We start from the raw sequence: 14,852 nt of genomic DNA on the forward strand, positions 1-14,852 counted from the left end.
ATAAATTAATTTAGCTAAGTTAATCAAAACCATGTTTGCATCTTGAGATAGGTAGGTTTTCCCAGCCAGTCTTCATCAAAGAACTGTGGCATGCCACAGGATTTAGCAAATATGTGACACACACCCAAGAGCAGATAGGTGTGGCAATGTGACATTGGTAGAGGGTTGAAAGAGAAATTAAATACTGAATTTAGCTTTTTGCTAAAATGAAAGGAAAGAATTGAGATACTGTTTCATTTTCTTGTTTTATTTTTGTTCAGTGTAGCAGCACAGAGAGCCTTTTAAAGTTTGACAAAGGCGAGGGAAAGGAGCTTACTGTCTTGAACCTTGAAATTCTGTTAAAAGTGTGCAAAGTGATGATTCCTTTAGATGACTGTGTTGAGGTCAAGGTTCAGTTGTTTCTAACCATGCCCGTTCCTTGGGTTTAAGAAACTAAATTTGAAGACTTGTATAGAAGACTGCTCAGCTCAGCATTTGTTTCTAGGCTAAGATGGAAATTATATTTCTTTCTCTCCACAGAAACACATTTGTACATAAACACTATGTCCCTAGGTGAATTCTTTCTTGAGAATGATGTTCTCATCTTCAGAGTGTTCTCCGTGTGCAAGCTCAACAATGTCCACATTAAAACATTTCATTTTGGACCAGACTATATCTGGAGCTCAAATCCAGAAAAGGCCTTTGCCTCTGACTTTCTTCAAAGAATCTGCCTTGCATCACTCTGCTCATATTTAGCTGTAAGAATAGACCAGCTGGTGGACGAGCTGCTTGGCAGACATGAAGACCTCTTTTTCTTAGAACACTGGAGCTTGGGTATACCAATAGTGTCCAAGGAAGGAACCACGGCTGGATATTTTGGTCAGTTATAAAGCAGTTGAGATGCCCCTGACTATCCCTATGCTCTGACATCATGGCTCTATCTTATTTTTGGTAGGAAATAATAGAAATAATAGCAAATACATATATGTATTTGTACAAAATATCAGATACTACTTTAATTGAGTGGTACAGGTTTCCTCATTGAATGAGTACAATTCTTTGAGATGGCTACATTTACAATCATGCCCTGCATAATGACATTTTGGTCAATGATGGATCACTTGTATGATGATCTCGTAAAATTATGTCACCTAATGGTGCCATACCTATGTACGTTAATGTATTTATACTGTGACATTTGCATGATGAAGAGGTACTATAATGATGCATTTTTCAGACAATATCCCCATTGTTAAGTGATATATGATTGAATTTTTCCACATTTTAGGGATAAGGTAAGTGATATTGAAAGATTCAGTGGCTTTATTTTCATTAAAATTGGTCCCATACCACAATTTTGATCCTCAGTCAGTTGTCCTGTCCTCTAGGCATTTTTAGCCTGTGCAGGACAGCACTTTTAACCATCTCAAGTTGTCTGCATAGCAAAAGATGAAGAGATGAAGGGAGTGAGGAAAAGAGGGAGAGGAAAGGGGCAGGTGCTGAGAGTTTGGCACAATGTCTGCTTTTATGTGTGACAGGCTTCTCAGCACAGCTTCCAAGGATGAACATGCTACCGGAGAAATTGCAGGGTTCTTGTCTTCGCGCAAGAAAGAATTCAGGCGTGAGACAGAGTAGTGGAAAGTAGAAGTAGCAAAGTTTATTAGGGTAGGGACATCCGCAAGAACGGATGGGAACCTCTCCAGACAGGACCTGAGAGAGAGTGCCCGGTCTACATTTAGGCCGGGGGTTTTTAAGGAGATGGGTCTCTGTCTTCACACATTTCTTCCTGAAACAAAGGATTTGATGGCTGTAAATACTAAGAAGCTCCTATCTGAGTTTTCCCTTGGAGGTATCAAACAGAAGGAAGCCTAGCTGGTGCCATCCTGGGTTCAGAGGAAGGGTGAGCAAGACCCCTGGAGAATGGGGATCTGGAGCAGGGTGTTTGAAGTGCAGGTACTGGGCTGCACCTGGGAGATTGTGGAAGATTTGTCAGGCAGAAGGGGCGGGACCTCCATCTGGCAGGTTATTAGGTAGAAGGGGGCAGGGCAGGATTTGAATACCGGGTTGCCCCTGAAACATTGTCAGGATGACTTTGAGATGCAGATGCATATGCTGGACATAGATGTCTTCCTTTTAGGCCTTTATGTCACACACACATAAGCTCATAACTGACTTCCTACCTAACACACATACATTAGACATTTTCGACTTAAACAATCAAGTTGGAGAAAGAGTCAAAATATATGGCAAAGACTAGAACCAAAAAGGAACTGACGATGACCTCTCCAGCATAATAGACTCAAAGACATTGCAAAAAGATACACCTAAGGGCAAAGTCATGAGAGCTGTGTATGTTTACAGACCCATTATTAGAGCTGCTAGCAAATATTTGTGGTGCCATCACTCATAAGCACTTAGATTCCAAGAAGCTAGTGAATGGCATACAAAGAATCCACAATCATAGATAGGGGCCTAATTTGAATGAGATCTTCCTGGCGTAGATAAGTCAGTATTACAGATGCTTGCTGACTCACCTCTAGGCAATGTCAGTAAGTTTGGCAATACAGTTCTAACAGAAGCCTTCCAGTCTATAATTGTCTTGCACTGCTGTTAGCATCACATGCAATTCATCCCTTTCCTACTCCCTCGACTCCCACACTGAGATTTTAGATGTAGCCTTTCTCATTGGATTCACACTGCAGTTATTGATTCCCTGTTGCTTGCCTAGTGCTTTGGTAAGTGCTTGGTGTAGAGATTCCCCTCAATCACGGGCACCAGTTGGAATCTATTATGCTAGATTTTGTGTTCCAACTAAAACTGATCAGATAGGTTGTCTACACTGAAAAAACTATTCAAGCTCAAAGTCATATTGGAAAGCCTCCATGTTCTCTGAGCTTCTGTTTTTCTGTGTTCAGTTGATTACTAGAAGGATGTTGCTCCAATACAAACAGAATATTTCAAAGGATTAAGGTGGTATTTTCACCGCACATTATCAACTTCCAAAAAAAATCTTGTAGACAAATGCTACAGTGCTCCCATTAGTTGGTATTTGTGTGTGTGTGTGTGTGTGTGTACAGCTCCACAGTGCTCTGTATTTTCATTTTAAGATATTCACATGGAGAGTTGTACAGCACAGTGTGTGTCATGCCTTGGAAAAGAGAAATGAAATAAAAGGCTTTCTTGAAGTGCTTTATACCAGTGACCCCATATACTGTTAACATTTGCATCTTAGTATTAAAAAAAAAACCCTATTTGGTTGCTCTGTGGATATTATTTATGACTTTGTTTTTTCCTGGGGGGTGAGGATGGAGATGAAGTTGTATTATGAAATAAAAACAGAACTAAACTAAACTAAAAAATATTCAAAAATCCATTTAAATACAGTAGGAACTGTTTCTGTGAGTAGTAAATATTTTAAAAAGAAATAATGATTGAATTTTCAGTTACACTGGCAGTTTTTTTAAACTTTTAATTAGGAAATATAAATTTCCAAAGTACAGTTTATGGATTACAGTGGCTTCCCCCCATAACTTCCCTCCCACTCACACCCCTCCTATCTCCCGCTCCCTCTCCCTCTCCCATTTCATTCACATCAAGATTCATTTTCAATTATCTTTATATACAGAAAATCGATTTAGTGTATATTAAGTAAAGATTTCATCAGTTTGCACCCACATAGAACATAAAGTGTAAAATACTGTTTCAGTACTAGTTATAGCATTACTTCACATTGGACAACATATTAAGGACAGAGATCCCACATGAGGAGTAAGTACACAGTGACTCCTGTTGTTGACTTAACAAATTGACACTCTTGTTTATGGCGTCAGTAATCTCCCTAGGCTCTTGTAATGAGTTGCCAAGGCTATGGAAGCCTTTTGAATTCGCCAACTTCAATCTTTTTTTTTTAACTTTTATTTAATGAATGTAAATTTCCAAAGTACGATTTATGGATTACAATGGCTTCCCCCACATACCGTCCCTCCCACCCACTACCCTCCCCTTTCCCACTCCCTCTCCCCTTCCATTCACATCCAGATTCAGTTTCGATTATCTTAATATACAGAAGATCAGCTTAGTATACATTAAGTAAGGATTTCAACAGTTTGCTCTCACACAGAAACATAAAGTGAGAAATAATAGATGATTTTTTTTAAATGATGATGAAATCAGATCAGACCTATTGTCATGTTTAATCCCAGTGAGAGTCAAGTTGGGAGTTGATAATTTCTTTCTTTCTTTCTTTCTTTTTTTTTTTTGTTTTTTTACAGAGGATCAGTTTAGTATGCATTAAGTAAAGATTTCAACAGTTTGCACCCCCATAAAAACACAAAGTGAAATATATTGTTTGAGTGCTCGTTATAGCATTAAATCTCAATACACAGCACATTAAGGACAGAGATCCTACATGAGGAGTAAGTGCACAGTGACTCCTGTTGTTGACTTTACCAATTGACACTCCTGTCTATGGCATCAGTAATCACCCTATGCTCCAGTCATGAGTTTCCAAGGCTATGGAAGCCCTCTGAATTCTCCGACTCTTATCTTGTTTAGACAAGGTCATAGTCAAAGTGGAGGTTCTCTCCTCCCTTCAGAGAAAGGTACCTCCTTCTTTGAAGACCTGTTCTTTCCACTGGGATCTCACTCGCAGAGATCTTTTGCCAGAGTGTCTTGGCTTTCCATGCCTGAAATACTCTCATGGGCTTTTCAGCCAGATCCGAATGCCTTTAGAGCTGATTCTGAGGCCAGAGTGCTATTTAGGACATCTGCCATTCTATGAGTCTGCTGAGTATCTCACTTCCCATGTTGGATCACTCTCCCCTTTATTTATTCCATCGGTTAGTGTTAGCAGGTACTAGACTTGTTTATGTGCTCCCTTTGACTCTTAGTCCTTTCATTATGATCAATTGCGAACTGAAATTGATCACTTGGACTAGTGAGATGGCATTGGTACATGCCACCTTGATGGGATTGAATTGGAATCCCCTGGTATGTTTTTAACTCTACCATTTGGGGCAAGTCAGCTTGAGCATGTCCCAAATTATACATCTCTTCCCTCTCTTATTCCCACTCTTATGTTTAACAGGGATCACATTTCAGTTAATTTTAAACACTTAAGAATAAAAGGGACACTAACCCACTGTTGGTGGGAATGCAAACTGGTCAAGCCACTATGGAAGTCAGTCTGGAGATTCGTTAGAAACCTGAGGATAACCCTACCGTTCGACCCAGCCATCCCACTCCTTGGAATTTACCCAAAGGAATTTAAATTGGCAAACAAAAAAGCGGTCTGCACCCTAATGTTTATTGCAGCTCAATTCACAATAGCTAAGACCTGGAACCGACCTAAATGCCCATCAACGGTAGATTGGATAAAGAAATTATGGGATATGTACTCTTTAGAATACTATACCGCAGTAAGAAACAACGAAATCCAGTCATTTGCAACAAAATGGAGGAATCTGGAACACATCATGCTGAGTGAAGTAAGCCAGTCCCAAAGGGACAAATACCATATGTTCTCCCTGATCGGTGACAACTGACTGAACACCAAAAAGGAAACCTCCTGAAGTGAAACGGACTCTATGGGCCAACTTCAATCTTATTCAGACAAGGTCATAGTCAAAGTGGAAGTTCTCTCCTCCCTTCAGAGAAAGGGACCTCCTTCTTTGATGGCCCCATTCTTTACTGGGATCTGGGATCTCACTCACAGAGATCTTTCATTTAGGTTTTTTTTTTTTTTTTTTTTTGCTAGAGTGTCTTGGCTTTCCATGTACACTGGCAGTTTTAAGTACTGGACTTAAAGCATGTCTTCAACCAAACCATGGAAAACAAACACACACATGCATGCACAGAATTTCAAAAGTGACAAGCATATAGGTTTGAGATGGCTATTTCCAGTTTGTTGAGAAGTGATTCAGTGGTTATAATGAAAATTGTCAGCATCTTACTCCTGATTTATTCAAGGCAAAAATACTTTAATCACTTTCAAGAGAATGTGATCTTTTCTATACTTCTTTTCATTTAGTGTGACTGATAAATATAGTTTGCATTTAATTTTGCATAACAAATATTGTAACCTCATAGAAAGCTAAGTATTATGATTTTAAGTACCTCTACTTCATAAATCTTTGGAATTACTGATTATACCAATATGAATGACATATAACTTTGAGGTTAGTGTTTCTTAACTAAAGAGTATTTATTATTTTTTAATGAGGACTTACTGATCATGATTAACCAAGAAGAGGTAAGGGATTTTCATACTAATGGCAGCTCTAACAAATACATTTGTAAATATGATCTTGGCCACCAGTTGGGTAGATTTTACTAGTAGAATTGCTAGCAGTTAATGAAAGTTGATGGACAATCAGAAATTCTACTCTTAACTGAGTAGGTTGAAGCTCAGTATGATTTTAGATAGTTATTCATTGCCAGTTTTAAAGATACAGCCCACTTAGGTGCAAACTAGTCATATGCAAAGTATTTATGATCAGATATGATAATGTCAGCAACCACTATTTAAGAACATAAATTTAAAACATGTCGAGTGAGAAAGAAGCAAAAGTTATTTGGGGCAGTGTTTATTTTTCAAAGACATTGAGCATATTTAACAGAAAAATAAAAGATAGGAAGTTGGTTTTAGCATTTGAGGTTACAAATGAATGGGAGCAAAATGAAGTTGGGTAATACATAGCCAAGTGCAAAAAGTTGAAATATTTGTACAAATGTTGCTCTTCGCTATATGTATATTATATATTCATTATATATGTATTTTTTCTGGGCTACATATTATTTAAACCAGGGTCCATACCGAATCATTTAAATCTGAATATCTGAGAGTAGGTTGAGAGATGAGGGAAAGGGTTAGGGCCAGGGATTAGTATTTTTTTAAGCTTTTCTACATATTTTTAATGGTGTTCCAGGGTTGAGAAACTCTATTATAGAATAGTGCTTATCAAACTTTCATGTGCACATGAATCACCTGTGAATCTTGTTAAGATGCAAATTTTGATTCAGTAGGTCTGACATGGGACCAGAGATTCTCCAATTTCTAACAAGCTCTCCAGTGATGATGGATGATGTTAGTCCACTCGCCAAACTGTGAGTTGCAAAGGACAGAGGTATTATCCACCAGTGGGTGGGCACATGAAATGGCAGGTGATGAGGGAAGAAGGTGGTTTTATGTGTATAAGATACAAGGGATAGAGATTAAATGAATCCAAGGGCACTCTTTTGGCTTCATCTAGATGTGAATTGAAAACAACAGAAGGCCTTTATGACTTTGTTACATTCTAGCCTTATCTCGAAATCCTAGCACATGCAAAGAAGCTATTAAATTCTTGAGTAGCAGTTTCAAATTGCTGTGCATTAGAAAGTTGTCTATAGTCAGAATTCTGCAGGATTATTTTCTGAAAATTTATTATCACAAAAAATAGCAAACAATCATAATCAGAACATGTGACTAGCTGATTTTCTCAATGTCCAGAAACACATCTATTTTAAAGTCACTGACCGCTTAGTCTTTAAATGGTTACTTTAACTTCTCATATAAACTAAGAAAAAGGTACTCCGCAAAAATAACAAGAAAACCCATTTTTAACAAGGTACCCAAATTTAATATAAAACATATCTCTGAAAGATTACAGTCCCCGGTGCTTATCTCCCTTGCTCTGCCAAAAAGGGGGGGAGATAAAAGTTATTTTTGGTGTTAGGTCATAAATGTGCAAAATTATTAATATTTTATAGAAACTCTTTATAACCCTTGCCTCTGAGGACAGAACTAAAACCTTCTTTATTGGCTAGACATGTTCTAGCCCTTATTTACTGTACATGGTTATATTTTTGGAAACATGGTTTGGCCATAAGTGTTGTTTTGTTTTATTTTACTATATGCCTACTTGGCTCAGAAATACAGTCTATCAAACATGGAGCCATAGTTTCGTGTATACCGCATTGTTGGTACCCAAACATGTTCTGTGATTCTACTTGCTGGTTCGGGAGCTGTCAGTATATATTTGAACAATGTGACCAAAGAAAGGAGGAATGAAGCTCCTTGAGAGCCAACTGTTCTAGCTTCACAGTTTCATCTGGTCATAAATCTTTTTTTCCAGCAAGTAAACTTTTGGCAGATACCATCCCTATCCACTGAGATGTAGTTGTTTATATCCCTTCTCTGAGTGAGCAATATATGAGGCAATGTTTGTGAATTGCACATATTACTGCCTAGCACATATTAAGTAAAATTATGAGACCCTATTCATTCTCCCATGAGATCAAAGCCTGGCCTTGCTTCTATTAATATGATTTTGGAAAATTACTTGTAAATTAAATGCATATTTATTATGTGAGGCCAAGTAAAAAAGCTTGTGAAAAAACAAAATGAAATGATAGGCTTACTTTAGTATGAAAATATATTGAAATTCATATATAATTTATTAATATACTATTTTCCATGACTTTTGAGATGTCTCTGTATAGACTGCAAAACAAATTTATACCCCTAAAAACTTTTATTGAATTTTCCATGAACTTTTTAAAGTATCTGGTGCTTTGCAGCATTTTTTTAAAACTTAGATTAAAGAAAATAATTTGGGTTTAAGCACAGGGTTAGAATCTAACTGATGATCAGAGTCTAATAAATCATAAGAATCAATGTCATCTTTTCAAATTAATTAAAATAGAATTTGAAAAATTGCATCATATTTTGGATTTATATCAAAAGCTTATTATCACAGTGTGTGTGATTTTTCAAATGATTTATGTATAATTAACAGTCACTTTCATAAAATATGTACACCTAAGGTATCTTTGGATTAAGGTTCCAGCTGTTATTTTCAGTGTGATGGTTTTTGTAGTTCTGTCTCTTTCATTTGTATTTATCTTGATCCCTTATCTAGAAAACAGAAAAAGAAGAAAGGCCATTTGAGCATGAAACAATTAGAATAGAGTGGTTCTTATTTGGAACAATTAATTTTGTATGCATGCATTGGAGTACCCTTAAAGTTTTCCTTTGTCCAGTGTGTTTACCATTGACCCATTTCTGTTCATGCTAGGACTGTCACCCATAATCCTTTTTGACATAAATACCTTTTTGAATATATATATATATATATATATCCCAATGAAGATATGTGACCATGAGTGTTATTTAGTACTAAAATTGAGTAAATTATAGGTTAGTGATAGCAATAATCTCACTGCCATTTCAGGTTGAGAGGAAGGTATGTCATAGTGGTTCAAAAGGTAGGCCCTGAAGTTGGATTGCCTGGATGAAGAATTCTATATCTGAATTTGTTGCTTTTGTGACTAAAGTCAAGTAATGTAATTTCTAATTGCTATGCTTTTCTTAAATGTAAAAAAAATGGTTGTAATAATAGCAGTCACCACACAGGAAGTTGTGAAGATTAAATGAGTTATACATACAAGTATAATGGTGCTTAATGTTATGGTAAATAGTCAATATATTTCAGGTATGCTGATGATGACAAGGATGCCAATCAAACCATTGAAATAGCCCTAGAGAAGGCCAAGGTTTACTTTAGCATACTGGGCTTCTATGGTTCTGTTGAAGGCAATCATGATTTCTGCTATAGAAATCATTTTGGTTGGAGATTTGGTGCTTTTATATTATAGCAACTGTATGTCTTTTCATTTCTCTACAAAATAGTGATATTTTAAATCTGGGGCTTGATTTCCTTGACAATCAGTAAATTTCAGGCTAGTATGCTTCCTCTGTAATAGAACATTGTGACAAATTTCAGTACTTTGTTGCCAATGTGAATTTCTGTCTGGTTCATGAGAATATGGCCTTTGCTGGACTTTTCTCCATTCCTAGTACTCAAGGGAAAATATAAAATTTGAAAGCAGTTCCCTTACCATAGAGTTAAGTTTTTTTAAAAAATGTAATTAGTACATATAAAAAAAATCCATGAAGCTAGTATTTTCACACTGAAATGAATATTCCTCCAGTTTGGAAAATGAAATTGGAGGCATGCTTAACCTGCTTCCATGGCAAAATCTAGGCAACTTCTTGAGTTGTCTGGCTCAGGAGACATCCTCCTTACTCTCAACAGGCAGCTCATCAGTATAACGTAGTTGTTCAAAAAGTCCTTAGTAAAGTTTAGAAACTTCCTGGTCTTTGGAAGCTGGTGCATCTGGATTTGAATACTGTCTGTCATTTAGTTGAATGATCTCAGTCAACTTCCTTAAATCTCAGTTTCCACAGCTTTACATTGGGAAGTTCATCGTATAATCCATGTGAGGCAGCTTAAGAGGAGACCTGCTACGTAATAAGTACACAGTTATTGTTGCTTTTGTTGTACACTTAATATGCTTTGTTTCCTGTGTACTTCTCAGTTTCGCACATTCTTTAACAAAGAAAACAGAGTGCCATTGCTTTTCTCTGCTTAGTGTCATTTACTCCCTCTCTGTGATTTCTTTCCCACTTAGATAGCCAGTGAGTTACCACTAGTTCCATTTTATGATATATTCTTATATTTCAGTTTAGTTACAAATGAACTGGGAAAAAACTGGACATTGTGCTTGGCATGTATATAGCCAATATTGATAAATAGCACCGTATTTATAGCTATAACTGGTAATATCATTGGCTATTCTTTGACATGTGAGTCCATTTTCCAGAAAATCTAGAAACCAGTATCAAATATGGCTGTATAGAGGCTGGCTTCAGGCATTCATCTGAAGAAATGGGAATCCTGTCATTATGTAGAAGACTTAAAATAATAGTTACCCTGGGGTAATAGCTCACCTATTGCTTTCCTCATGTGCTCTTCGGCAAACATCACACCTCCTCCTCAATGCAGGAGCTCAAAGCTCTACTGTGACTAGTAAGGGACACAGGAAAGTATGCTTTGCAGTAGTGGTCCAGGGAGACTCAGAACAAAATTCTTTAATGCCTTTAGCTCATTCACTTTCATGCTGAAAATATAGGCAGCTTAACATCAGTTGAGTAAAATCAGAGAGGACCTAATAGTAGTCTCTCAGGAATTTAAAGAGAACATGCTCCTTACCATTTCAATGTATTTTAAACATGTACATATACATATTGATGGAACAAAGACATAAGCCTCAGCCATTCTTGCTCATTGCCCAAAAGATAAACATTGGAATGTATTCCTTGCCCTTGATTCTCAACTGGGTCTCACAGCCTATTGCTTTCATACCCCACCTGCTTTCTTTTCCAGGTCCCTAAGGCCCTTCCCAGTTCCAGGAGTTCCCCTCTGCCTGCTGCCCTCTACCCCCATCCCCATCCCTAGCCCTCCTAAAATATACACAGGCCCGGCTTCCTGGGTTCAAGGCCTTCTGCCACGAGTTCCATCAATGTGCATCCAGGCAGTTGGTCACCCACCTCTGCAAATTTATTTTCTATGAATAAATTCCTACACTGCCTCCTCTCTATTCGGCACCTCTTTTCCTAATATTTATGATACCCTGTGTGAGGAGGCAGCAGTCTGTAACTCTTTTCCTAACACATATACATATGAAGTCATAATCATGAGTTAATGATGTAAATATAAGCAAGACCATCAACATATTTCGATACAAGTCTGTCATGCTTTTTGCACAGATGCAGTTTTCCTTTGTGTGTATTCAGTTAAAAAAGTAAGGCAGTGAATGAAATTACTTACTGTATGACTCACATGTGCTGAAGTTCAGGCTCTTCCTTTAGGTTCCACCTTGCCTGCAGCATTTCTACTGCCTTCAAAGGAGCCGCCAAAGTGGCAAAGATCTTTTAAAGACTAATGTATGTACCTCCAAAAAGGCCTGGTGCCTTTGGCCTGAGCTTAAATAGTAGCTGGCTGCACCTGCAGGGCCCTGCCCTTCCTGCTGGCTATAAACAGTTGCCTGAAAATCCCTGCCTAACTCCACACAACAGGGAATATAAAATGGGACTGAAAGCAAGTAGCCGCAGTTCTAGTTTCAGAGCTTGTCTCAAGTCCTCTCTTCTTGCCATATCTCTGGACACTGACTTAATTTACGATGCTATAATTGACTTTCCTGCTTGTAATCCCTAGTTTTCATGGATTTCCAATGCCATTCACATGACAGAGGTACCCCTACACCAAAGAAGCTGATTCATGCCTTACAATATCACAGAGTTTCATGGTGTGGTTTATAAAACCCAACAAAGTCAGGCACACAATAGATTGCAATTCAAACAGAGGCAAGAGGCGAGCCCTCCTTTGATGTTCCTATGGTTTTCCTCCTCTTCCTGGAATTTTATGTATGACTCTCCCACATGTAGCCAGTAATTGTTCAGAGGCATGCATAATCCATATTGTGTTTAAAAAAGCCTTCCTACTTAGGAGATCTTGGGGCAGTTCTGTTCATCTGAATGACCTTTCAATATCCTATCCACTTGGAAAACTGGTATATAAGACTGATCCTGGGAATGCAGAAGCAGGTCTCTACCTCTGCATTTTTCAGGCACTCCTAATAACAAGAGCCCCAAAGAATGCCAAACCAGGGCTCCACTTTCCCCTAGACTATAAATATAGATAACTGAGAAGAAAGAAATAGGAATTTAAAAATAACTAGATGGTAAATAACCAGCCAACCAGGATCATAGTTTACCTCCATAGTTTTTTACTTGCTAGTGCCATTTTTCTTAACTCAGCTGTCTCCCTATACATGGAATTTGCACACCTATAGCTGTTATTGATCTCTTATGCCAGCCAACTTCCCTAGCCTCAACCTATTCTCTCATTTGACATATATATAGATCAAGATAATTTTATCAAAGTGAATGTTTGGCTTTGGAAATATAGTTGGCATCCTATTTTCAAGCAAGTATGCATTTTTTCTAATAGGAAAATAATTCTAAAATTATAATGGGAGTCAATAAACAAATGTGATTTAATATACACATTTGTGTTCTAAGACTCGGTTTTTTAATGCAAAACATGAGGTCAAACTGCAAGACAATGTAATACAGTGGTGACATCACCATGCAAGAAAATTGTTGACTATTTAAGACAGAGATCCTTCTGTCCTCTTGATAATACCAACCAAAAAAATCAATAGCTGTAGGACACAATCAAAATAGTTATATGCATAATTTCTTCTGTAATATGACATAATGCTCCAGCATAATTCTTAATTTGCTGTAAATTTTATTCTTCATTTTATATGAAACTCTCTCCAATGCACATCTTGCATAAAAGTATAAAGTATAAGCACTAATGAACTTATGCAGATTTGTACAACAATTTTTGGATCTAGATATAAGATTTTTTTTTCCTGAGGAACAAGATGTGTTATATTTTTGACTTAGTAGGTTAAGGAAAGAACTAGATAACGCACCCATTTCCTTGTCATAGAAAAATAGGGCTTCATCCTAATTTCTTCTTCTGCTGATGAATGAGTTCTATGGTTTCTGTAACAATCAGGATAGGCTAGGAGGTTTTGTTGTAGGAAGAAAAAATACTAATGTTCAGTGCTTTAAAATATCCAAGTTTACTTTTCACTCTCCCAAGCTACTGAAGACCCTGCAATCCGGGGCATTTGAGGCCCTGCAGCAGAGGAAAGGAAAGCAGTCAATAAATTGCACACTAGGTCTTAAAGCTTTCATCTGCAAATGACATGAGTCACTTTTCCTCATATTTAATGATCAAAACAAGGTGCATGGCCACATGTAATTCCAAGGAGATAGGGCAATATTATTCTATAGTTTGTCCAGAGGAGGATTGGAAATTTTTGATGAAAAGCATTAATGAGTAGCAAAATCCCCTTGTCCTAACTCCTCTGTGCTAGGTTGGAAACCTATGCTGTTTCTCAAATTATCTCTGTTAATTAAAATGATATAATTTTAGTGTGATGACCACTCTCAAAGGTCAGCATCAAATTGTAGTTTAGATGGCAATCTGAATGCTGCTGGTTTCTACTATCAGGGTGACTTATCAAGTAACTTCTATTAAGTTTTTTAGTTCTGGTTCCCACCTCCTCCCACCCCCATCTTGTAATCAGCCATCTGCTTAGTAAGTGATAACATCAAGGGCTCAATTTTCAAAATTAGGTGCTTAATTAGATTGCTAACCCACTGGGTAGGGACTGCTTCAAACTGCTTCAAATTCTATAGAGTACCTCAAGAAATAGCTTGCAGTGCTGTTGCTATTCACCAAATCCTTAATTTGATGACCCAGATACGGAGTTCACTGTCTATGTACCTCAGTGCTTATTTGAGGGCTCCAAATTGAGCTGTTAGTACCTGGAGAATGTTGAGCTAGAGACTGGCCATCATAAATAAAATGCAAAAGCTAAAAATATCTCACACTTGTGTATGTGTATGTATATATGTATTTAATGCCATTTTATGGAAACATCCTCTTTGATATACTTTTGCCAGATTTGAATATCTCTGGGCAGAAACCATCTTCCAAAAACTGGAAGGTGTTTATTGGAATAATTCTGATGTAAATATAGTCAATGAGCAATGTAAGATTATGATAGGCCCTAGGGCAACCTAACATAAGCTGCAGACACCCCCTCATTATAACCCCAGCCCTAAGGAAAATTGACATGAAAATGAGGAAAATGTCGTCCATATTTTTAAATGTCCTTTTTTTTTTTTTTTTTTTTTTTTTTTTTTTTACAAATTTAGTTTATTTATTTGAAAGACAGAGTTACAGAGAGAGGTAGAGACAGAGAGAGGTCTTCCATCCACTGGTTCACTCCCCAGTTTGCTGCAACGGCCAGAGCTGAGCCAATCCGAAGCCAGGAGCCAGGAGCTTCTTCTGGGTCTCCCACATGGGTGCAGGGGACCAAGGACTTGAGCCATCCTCTACTGCTATCACAGGCCATAGCATAGAGCTGGATAGGAAGAGGAGCAGCCAGGACTAGAATTGGTGCGC

This window comes from Oryctolagus cuniculus, chromosome X, assembly GCF_964237555.1.
Source record: "Oryctolagus cuniculus chromosome X, mOryCun1.1, whole genome shotgun sequence".
Taxonomy (NCBI): domain Eukaryota; kingdom Metazoa; phylum Chordata; class Mammalia; order Lagomorpha; family Leporidae; genus Oryctolagus; species Oryctolagus cuniculus.